This window comes from Durio zibethinus, chromosome 14 (assembly GCF_047325235.1).
Source record: "Durio zibethinus cultivar Kanyao isolate XHJ-2024 chromosome 14, ASM4732523v1, whole genome shotgun sequence".
In the NCBI taxonomy this organism is placed as follows: Eukaryota; Viridiplantae; Streptophyta; class Magnoliopsida; order Malvales; family Malvaceae; genus Durio; species Durio zibethinus.
Genome location: NC_143175.1, coordinates 3,186,825 through 3,196,278, shown reverse-complemented (window position 1 = coordinate 3,196,278; position 9,454 = coordinate 3,186,825). Strand labels below are relative to the sequence as shown.

Here is a 9,454-nt window from a genome sequence, read left to right as displayed (position 1 = left end):
GTCTCAATGTGGAAATTAATGAAAATACTCATTTATCACACATAAACTAAATCGTGTGATATTCTAATATCAGACGAAAGTTCTAAAGATCAATTTTAAAATCATTTTATGTACTACAAAACTTGAAATCGAAAAGAAATTTTAATTATGAGATTTATTGGAATATGGGTTGGATCCAATAATGGATCCAAATCCATTAGTACATCTACGTAAATATTATCTAATTCTTAACATGAATTGAATTAAAATTCTATTTCTAATAAAATTTCACATAACCATCTATAACAACGAGAAATCTTACTAAAAAGGACTTTATACTTGAATGAATTATGAGTCAATAACTTCCTCTCAAGTACTACTCAATATATATAATGAATGCCACAAAAGCTAGCAGCCTATTCTTTTTTTTATTCTTCTTTTTCAATAATTTATTAATTATTTTGAAAGAGTTAAATTATAATTAAGATAAGTAAATATAATATTTTTGTCTCCATATAGAAACTAACGATAATTCATATTGGATTTTTTTGAGTATAGGTAAACTTATTTATCATACATGCATTAAACCATGTGATATTCTATTATTAGATAAAACTAGTTTTAAACATGTGCGATACGTAGAAATATATTCATATATCAATAAATCTTATATAAATATAAATTTTTTAAAATTTATATAAACCATGAAATTTATGAACAACTCATAACTTATATAATCATTTTTATTTAAATTTATCTATTTTAATATAATAAAATTTATTAATTATATATTAAATATACTTTTGGAATTATCATCAGTTCTAAAGAAAACTCAAACTATAATTTGTTAAATCGAAATAATCTCTAAACAAAAAACAATAATATTTTTGATGTCAAGAAATTAAAATTTTCATTTTTATAATCAATCTCGCATAAAAACTTCTTTCATGGGAGATTCTTCTATAAGTTGTTATTAAAGCAAGGATGCAATAATTGATTCTTTAGTATTTCTTGCTATCTTGAAGTATGTGTTATTTTACTTGATAAGCTAATAGATTTGATAGATGGAGGTGAAGAGATAGATAAAACAACAATTTGTAATTTGACAACAATTGAGCTATAATCTACTCTATATAACTTTATAACAAACATAATTATTATAATAAGCTTATATATACCTCTTCTAATAATTTTTGACATTCAAGCTTAGGATCAAAATTATACACTTTATTCACTATAAGTTTGGTATTATTTGTCTCAAGATTATATTCAGTTGCCTTCGTCTCGAATACACAAATTTTGCCTTTGAGTTCTCCAAATATCTCTTCGATTTATAGTCTCTATTTTCCTAAATCATAAGTATAAATACATCATTCAATTAATTTGAATATTAAATAATAATAAAATAATTTTTGACTCAATACCTTAACAGATATTTCATAAAAATTGTCAATATCTCTATAATTAAATCTTTAGCTTTTGTATTGAATAATGTGAACATCACACTTCCAGAATTATCATATGCCTCAATATTCAACTTGTATATATAAAAATGTAAAATTCTACAATTATAAATATAATATAATAATTTAAAATAATTTTATTATCATTATGAAATAATAATTGTTTTTATGCATCAAATATAAAAAATATAAATACTAATGACCTTGGAGCTGGATTAGGGACATAAACATTGTAAGAATAACATTGAAATTCTTTATCAATTTCAAATAGTTTCTTGTTACACCCACATGACATATAGTACTAATCAAAAGTAGTATAAACTTTTATGATAGTGACTCTACTAGTGAAAGACTTTCCTTGTATATACTAAATCATATTTAAATCAATCCTCAACAAAAAAAAAAAGCTAATATTATAGTTAAAGAAATATAAAATATAAGTATAAAAAGAGAATACCTTTTGAGCAGCATAGACCAAGAAATGATGCAAAGTGAAAATTAGAGAGAAAATTAAAGTTAAATAGTGATCAAAAGATATAAATTTAGTGAAAAATGATTTATGCTTACCCTAGAGCTACTTATACAAAAGGTGTGGTGTAGGTTAATTAATAAGATAATTTTAATTTATGAAAGTTAATATTGAAATAATAAAAATTTTGAGTGAATAATGGTCTAACAATGGTAAGTTGATTGACATTGAAATATTTTGTTATGTTATTAACATTTAGAGATCCTTTAATTTAGAATAATAAAACAAATTAAATTTATTGTATTTAATAATGAAAATAAAATAAAATAAATTTTAATTAAATCAATGTGCATTAATATCTAGATTTTAAAATTATAAAACGTTACAAATAAAATCCATGTGCGTTAATATTTTATCAAATGAAATCAAACGTGCATTAATATTTTACCAAATGAAATCATATTTAATGAAATATAAATCTATCAATCAAATATAAATTAGTAAAATATTTTATTCTGTTAATTTAATTATGCAAAATTAATTTGATATATTTGCTTTCTATATTTACACATGAAATACATCAATTACTCAAATAGATGCTATATTTAATCAAATATCAATGTATCGAATAATTGATTATAGAATCAATTATTTTATAATTGTAATTGTAATATTTATTAAATTATTAATTATATATTGATTGATTTAATTTGTCAAATTAAATTTTTTTTAAAATTTTAATACTTTTAATATGAATTGAGAGTGATTTAAGATTAATAATAAAAACATAAATATTATTAATTTAGTTTTTTGAATTATTTTTAAATTAAAAATTTATTAAATAAAATAAAATGTATTTATTATATATCATGTAATGATTTTTAAGACCGTGGATATATTAACATTTTAAACTGTTCACATAAATTTTTTTTTATTTTTGTCAAAAACTTTGATTTTTATATATTTATATAAGATTTTCGAAATCGCATTTTAAGATCATTTTATGTAATACGAAACTTGGTATCCAAAGGATGAATTTTAATTGTGGGATCTATTGAAATATTTTTCAGATCCAGTAGTGGATGCAAACCTATTAGTACATCTACATAAATATTATTTAATTACTAGTATGAGTTGAATTAAAATTTTATTTTTAATAGAATTCCATGTAAGCATCGTTAACAATGGAGGAACCTTACTAAAAAGGAATTTATAATTCAATCAATTATGAATCAATGGCTTCCTCTCAAGTACTACTTAACATATATAATGAACGCAAAAAAAAAGCCACTGACCTAGTCTTCTTCTTTTTTTTTTTATTTAAAAAAAAATTATTGACTGTTTTAGATGAGTTAAATTATGATTGAGATGAGTACATATAGTATTTTGTCTTTATGTGAAAATTAATGAGAATTCGAATTGGATTTTTTAATAGAAATACATGCATTTATCGTGTATGCATTCAATCATATAATATTTTAATATTAAATAAAAGCTTTAAAGAGTACTTTTTAAAATATTTTATGTAATATAATATGAAACTTGAAATCAAAGGATGAAATTTAATTATGGGATCTATTGGAATATGGGTTGGGTGAAGTGAATTCAAATTCATTAGTACATTCACGTAAATATTATATAAATTTTAATATAAGTTGAGTTAAAATTCTATTTTTAATATAAGAGGTTTATTCTCAATGAATTTGAGATATCTACAATATAAATTTTAATATGAGTTGAGTTAGAATTCTATTTTGCTGTTAGAGCTTCCAAGTTGATTGCTTTTGCTGCAGACGGCGCTGGTAGTGGGGGTTTCGGTTTTCTACAACCGATTTCTGTTAAAATACCGCTTGGAGATAGAGAGGTAAGCTTGAGAACTTGTTGTTTTACTTTTATTCTGCAAATATAGTAGTGGATGAAGTAATAAGTAAAAGAAAATAGTTAAAACCAACGAATTGTTCAAAAATACAAATTTAAATTTGTAAATTAGAATCATGAATTTCGTTATCTAAAAATTTAATTATTCAAAAAATGTCCGTATTTTCTTTTGATCGAATTTACCTTTTTTACCCTTTTCTTAGGAAAGTTAATGGTTACTTAATAGTACATTTTTTACTCTTTTCTGTACATTATGATTAGATAGATATTAATAAAAAAAATTATAAAGGTAAAAAAATTGTATATGTATTTTTTATTTAGATAGTTAAAATTAATAAAAGAAAAGAAAAAAAAATTAATTTTAACAACTATTATTTAAATAAATAGTGAAAAAGAAAAAAAAATCATTATAATATATTTTTTTCAATTATAACATTTTTATAAAGTAACATGTAATATACATATATATCTTTATATTATCTAATTTGTATAAATAAATTTTTTTAAACAAAATTTAATATATTTAATACGATAAGACGTATTAATTAATTATTGATTTACTCTTAAATTTTTGTTTAATTCAGCCTTTTAATTTATTCTGATAATAATTTCACTTGTTTTATTATTAAGACATAAAAAATCATAAAATATTTATAAATTAGAATGTTATATAAAATACTTATAAAAAATTATTTTTTTAGAAAGTATTAGTTATATAATCAAATTTAATATCATAATAAAAATATGAATATAATAGTCTTTAAAAATAAAAGTTTTTAACTTTTCTTTCTTTAGTTTTTTCTTCAAATTGAAGTATTAAAAAAATGAAGATTACAAAGAAAACAAAAAATTATTAGATTTCTATCTCTTTTTTTTTTTTTAAATTAAAAGTTTGTCTAAACCAAAAAAAAGTTTTTCTATTTCCATTACTTTTCCTTATTTTCCTTTCCTCTTCCCCTCTCCTCAATCCAAACATAGTGTTAAACTATCTCTTGCATAATTTTTGGATATTCACTTAAAACTTGGAGTGTGAAAATTTGTTAATAACTCAACTCAAGTAATTGTTCCATTGAAAATTCTTGAAGCAAATATAAGCAAATTAAATTGGAGAAGTCATATTAGTATTGGAATAAATTATCATAAATCTATTAATAGCATTCATACAGGATCAAATCTTTATGTAAAAAAGTATACTATATATTAAAGAAAAGTAATTAAAAGGAAAGGGTGCATACATTTTATAAAAATGTGAAAATTAATTATTAATACCTATATTTGTCTCCTAAAATTTAAAATTTGACACTATATTAACCATTAGCTGTTTGATTTCCTTTAACAATTACTTAACAACGTTAAGTTTGGTTTATTGCTCTAAAATAGTAAAATATGCTCTTTAGCTTCTCGAGCTTGATTCAGTGAACACCCAAACTCGATTAGTTTTTTTTATTGATCTGAGCTTTTGAGCTCAGTTATTTGAATAAAAACTCAAGGAAATTGTATTATTTTTTTAGGAAAAAAAATCTAGATGGATCAATGCAAAACCCATCGGATGGGTCGGATTTTACGATTCATTTAGTGAACGGTGGTTGAACCCAGATTCATTTAATAGCCCAAACAATTTCACTCCCCTTTCCTCTCCTGCCTTCCACTCTCTCCAACCGTAGCGTGCCTCCAAAACGGAAAAACCTTTTTTTTTTTCTTTTTCTTTTTCTTCCCAAAGCTCTAAAACTTTAAAAAAAAAAATAATCCAATTCTTGGAATTCATCATCCCATGACTCTTCTTGAAAATTTTGCCTTGCTGATAAAACATTATTGTTCTTGTAGATTTCTATTGTCTCCATCAGAAAATTGAAGATAGAACAATGGGGGGAGCCTTACCAAAAAGGAATTTATATTGCAATGAATAACAAGTCAATGACTTTTTTTTAAGTGCTACTCAATATATATAATGAACGTCACAAAAGTTAGGTGAGCTCTTTTTCTTTCTTTCTTTTTTCGAATAATTTATTGATTATTTTTTATGAATTAAATTTTCATTAAGATGAGTACATATAATATTTTTGTGTTTATGTGGAATAATGAGAATTTAAATTAGATTCTTTAAATAGAGATACACATATTTATCATACACAAATTGAATCATGTGATGTTTTATTATCTTACAAAAGCTTTAAAGATAATTTTTTAAAATCATTTTATGTGATATGGAAAAATTTTAACTATGAGATTTATTGAAATATGAGTTGGATCAAATGGATACAAACCCATTAATATATTCACATAAATATTATCTAACTCCTAACATGAGTTGAGTAAGAATTCTATTTTTAATGAAATTTTACATAAGCATTTGTAACAATAATAAATTACCTTACTAAAAAAGAGTTTATACTTTTATAAATTATGAATCATTAACTTCCGTTCAAGTACTATTCAACATATACAATAAGTGCCACAAAAACTGAAGGCCTATTCTTCTTCCTTTTATTTTTTTAATAATCTATTGATTATTTTGGATAATTTAAATTATAATTAAGATAAGTACATACAATATTTCTATCTCTATGCGAAAATTAATGAAATTTCGTACTGGATTGCCTGAGTATAGATACACATATTTATCATACATACACTGAATTTTGTGATGTTCTATTATCAGACAAATTTTAAAGATCAATTTTATGATGTTTTATGTAATATGAAACTTGGAAGTTGGAGAATGTTACTGATCCATTTGTAGTGGAAGCAAGTGCAGCAGTCAAGGCGATGGATTTTGCTTACGAGATGGGCTTCCAAGCTATGATATTTGAAGGAGATGCATTATGTATTGTGAAGAAGCTACAATCATGGCAACCAGACCTATTACCTATTGGCGATCTTATAGACGAAGCAAGAGATAAGCGCAAAAGATTTCACACTCGTTCATTCATGCACACAAACAGAACAGGCAACGTTGCAGAACATCAGTTAGCTTGGCATGGGCTAGGGATTGATGAAGACATGTATTGGGTAGAGGATTTTCCTTCATTTCTCCATGGTTTTGTGTCTGAAAACTCAAGTGGTTCCTTTAATGAATGATTAAGAATTTTTATCTTTAAAAAAAAAATTAATTAGGGAAAAAAAGAGCTCTAAATGTTCATGTAAATGTAAATGAAATAAATTTGACTTTTTTATCAATAATATTAAATACACATTATAATTTAATTTTTAGAAGCCAATAAGAAATTGTATTTGTTTGCAAAAATTAAAAATATTTTTGTATAAATTAAAATTTTAATTAAAATTTTTCATGGAAAAAGATATGATTTTATTTTTTGGCCAGATAAGATTTTATTATTAAATAACTAGTTTTTATTATATTTTAATTTTAAAACATATTATAATTTTAAATATTTTAATAACAAATTAAAATTACATAAATTTAAATAAATGAATGAATTGATGAATTGAATATTAGGTATTAATTGAATCTAATCCAATGTGATTAGACTCACAAACACCTCTCTATACAAACTAATAAAACTATAAATAAAACAACTGCAAAATTTGCTACACAATGCAATTTATTTTGCTGGTAACATATATAAGACAATTCTAATATAAACTACAACAGAGACAACAAAAACGTAAATACGTGAAAATAAAGGAGTTTTTTTTTTTTAACTCACAAAGAGAGTAAATGGCTAGCAGATATCAAGAATCGAACATAGATGAATTCGGAAAAGATACACAAAGGAAAACCCAGAAATTTCTTGCTGCTTAATAAACAAGATCAACATTAACTAAGCTGAAAGACGCCCATCATGCACAAGCATCCTTTGGAGATTGGGAAGATAATTTAAATGTTAAACCTGACTTGTCGAAATTCTCTTGAATAAGCTTCTCCAAACGTTCTACCATTGCAGGTGTTGTGTGGAAACCTGAAAGTATGTACGCCATTCTTGTTCACAGCCAATTCTTTCAAGTTCGCGAAGCTACAAGTTTTTGCAATTTCTTCAACCACTGCATATTTCTCTTCCTCCTCTGAGAAAGGAAACCCTAAGAACATGGCCAACTTTGTTAGCTGGGAAATCATGTCTTCTTTCAGATTTTCATTCTGTAAAAACAATATTTTGTTCGGATTCTCTTGGCTTGCCTTCCAATACCCTAATACATGATCAAAAAAATGGTCCACAACCACATGTTCCACGGCGGAACAACTCGAAAGCTTCGTCTAGTGATAAAGGCTTTGAATTTTCAACTCGAAGCTTATCAGTGAAAAACCAGAGAGATATGAACATATCCATCAGATTCCTACATATGTAGACGATCTTAGAGTTGGAATCTTTCATGGAAGGTGGCAAAGAAGGATAAGGGACGTGGGTGGAAAAAAGTCTTGGTGGATAAAGAGAGCTATTTTCCAAATCCGGAGAAGGGTTCTCCAAGTAAAGATCACACTCAAATAATCGACTAAGTCGGTGAGGGCCTGACCTGAACAAGGGATTTTCTTCCTGGTGAATTGATTGCGGTTCACAACTGAGAAAGTCAAGGCCTTCAGCCAAGTAGGGCCACATTTCGGAAAACTTATGACAATAATATCAGTATCATGTGCTTGGAAATGTTTCTGGAAAGAAATCACTGCCTTCAATGCACGAGATGGACACCAAAAACCTTGGTAGAAGTAAAGATGATCTGCATTAAACCAGTTTCTTTCTTTAGGGAGGGTTTGAACCAATTCTTGTAATTCTTCATCCCATGTCTCCTCCTCATCTTGGGGTGTTGAAACAATATTGTCTTTGGAGATCTCTGTTGTATGCATAAAAAAACCAGCCGGTGATCGGGTAGGGATACAGAAAAGAAAAAAAACACTCAAAACTAGTTCTCTAGGAAATTTATCGAAAGTGTCAATGGTATTATAATAATATTATGATAATATTTTAGATTGATGATATTATTTTAGTAATATTTCAGTAACATTCTAAATTGATTTGATATTAATTTAAAGAATATTATATATTGATTTAGTTGATTATAGTAATTGATTTAATCATTATTTCTATTTATTGTATTTTTATTTTGCAACATTTTACCTTTATATAAGTAGGCTTTAAGCCTCATTGTAATACACAAGTTATTACAATAAAGTTTCATCATGTTTTTCTTTTTTATGGTATCAAAGTGATTTAATGATTCATTCCGAAGGTGAATCATCTTAGAATAACCAATATTTGTTTATTCTCATCCTTGGTTTATTCTCATTTCTAACTTCATTTTTGCTTTTACACTTTAAATTTTTTTGGGTTTCTTTTCCCATTATAAACACTCATTTTTGTTCGAGGTGCGATTAAATTTATCGATTCAAGTCTCTTCAGGATCGTCGAGCCTTAAAAGAGTTCATCTGCAGACTTCTTACATTTTATTTCATTTGGGCTTTGGCCCAATTATTATTATTATTATTATTATTATTGGTTTAACTTTACTTATTAAACGAAATCAGAAAACTTTTTCAGAAATCATGTGTGTATGGAATTGGAAACAAAATTGGCCCCAATTAATTGAAATTAAAATTCCTAAATCAAAGCAAATTAAGATCAGATCTGTTGGTGATGATCCAATCTTAAGGTAAATCCCTAAAATCACTGTCTATTATTCTATAAATCGTATTCTCATAACACACAAAAGGGGG

At 25.1% G+C, this 9,454-nt stretch overlaps 1 pseudogene; it reads right to left on the bottom strand.

Annotated features, from left to right (window-relative positions):
* Positions 1-7,569: 7,569 nt before the first annotated feature.
* LOC111294674 (cytosolic sulfotransferase 15 pseudogene) lies at positions 7,570-8,605 on the bottom strand (annotated as a pseudogene).
* Between the last annotated feature and the right edge of the window lie 849 nt (positions 8,606-9,454).